This window comes from Oryctolagus cuniculus, chromosome 4 (genome assembly GCF_964237555.1).
Source record: "Oryctolagus cuniculus chromosome 4, mOryCun1.1, whole genome shotgun sequence".
NCBI classification, from domain to species: domain Eukaryota; kingdom Metazoa; phylum Chordata; class Mammalia; order Lagomorpha; family Leporidae; genus Oryctolagus; species Oryctolagus cuniculus.
The window spans coordinates 137,911,328-137,913,111 of record NC_091435.1 but is presented as its reverse complement, the minus strand read 5'-3'; positions in this window follow the sequence as shown (position 1 = coordinate 137,913,111).

The window sequence follows — 1,784 nt, the reverse complement described above, 5'->3', positions numbered from 1 at the left end:
GAGCAGCTGGGACCTGAGCTGGCACCCACGTGGGATGCTGGCACTGCAGGCGAAGGCTTAACTTACTATGCCACACTGGCTGAAGATTTCTTGATTATCCTTAAATCTCTATTTTTTTTTAATTTTTTTGTTCTTTATTTGAAAGGCAGAGTTTACAGAGAGAGAAAATCTTCCATCTGCTGGTTCACTCCCCAAATGGCTGCAACAGTCAGAGGAACTGGGTCTGTCCAAAGCCAAGAGCCAGGAGATTCATCAGGGTCTCCCACATGACTTGGGCCATCTTCCACTGCTTTCCCAGGCCATAGCAGGGAGTTGTATTGGAAGTGGAGCAGCTGGGAATTGAACTGATGCTGATATGGGATGCCAGTGCTGCAGGTGGTAGCTCAACCCACCAAGCCAGTGCCGGCTCCAGATTTATTGAATTTCAGATCCCATTGGTGGGTGCCTTGGTAGGGCCAGACCAAATGATTTTCCAGGCCTTCTATGGCCCACAAGCTGGATATTTCCCCACCCCTGTGAGGTTGGAGGAGGTTGTAGGGCCAGGGGATGGAGGAGGAAAGCTTTCCTAGGGTATGGAGAGAGTGAGATCCCCTTCCTGCTCCACAGAGCCCACCCTGCCAAGACGAGGCAAGTCTTGCTGTGACCTAGCCATGGCATCCCTTTGCCATCAAAGGCACGATGACCTTAGAGCCGGAGCCTCAGGAATGAGGAGGACCCCAGAGGGCAGCCCTCCTTGTTTCTGATCTCTGCCCTTTCTCATCCTGTGTCTTGCAATCCCCTCTTTGTCTCTCACCTTCTGGGCACAGCACATCACCCTTTTCCTTTTGAACAGGGTGTCTCCAATAGGAGGAATAATCTCAGTCTGTTGGTCTTTTTGTCTGGTGCATTTTGAAGGGTCAGTTACGAGAAATGTTCCACTCACTGGCACTCCATGAGGCAAGGGAAACTGTCCCCCAAGCCAGTGTGGAGCCTTCAGCAAGGGAGAGAAATGGTAGCTCAAGAGTCAAGGACAGGGGGCCTGCTCTGTGGCGTAGCAGGTAAAGCCACCCTCTGCAGTGCCCGCATCCCATATAGGCGCCGGTTCTAGTCCTGGCTGCTCCTCTTCTGATCCAGCTCTCTGTTATGGCCTGGGAAAGCAGCAGAAGATGGCCCAAGTGCTTGGGCCCCTGCACCCATGTGGGAGACCCTGATGAATCTCCTGGCTCTTGGCTTTGGACAGACCCAGCTCCTCTGGCTGTTGCAGCCATTTGGGGAATGAACCAGCAGATGGAAGATTTTCTCTCTCTGTAAACTCTGCCTTTCAAATAAAGGAAAAAAATAGAAAAGAGAGAGAGAGAGAGAGAGAGAGAGAGAGAGAAATTTAAGGATAACCAAGAAATCCGCCGGCGCTGTAAGTTAAGCCTTCACCTGCAGTGCCGGCATCCCACGTGGGTGCTAGCTCGGGTCCCAGCTGCTCTACTTCCAGCCCAGCTCCCTGCTAATGGCCTGGGAAAGCAGTGGAGGATGGCTCAAGTGCTTGGGCCCCTGCACCCACGTGGGAAACCTGGAAGAAGCTCCTGACTTCAGATTAGCCCAGGTCTGGCCATTGCGGCCATTTGAGGGGAATGAACCAGCGAGTGGAAGACTTCTCTCTTTCTCTGCCTCTGCCTCTGTCTCTCTCTCACTCTGCCTTTCAAATAAATTAATTAATTAAAAAAAAAAAAAAAGAGTCAAGGACAGGGAGGAAAGATACACCAGCCAGACTAACTCATTTTAGTCCCAGATTCTTGAAATCAGTATTGAGA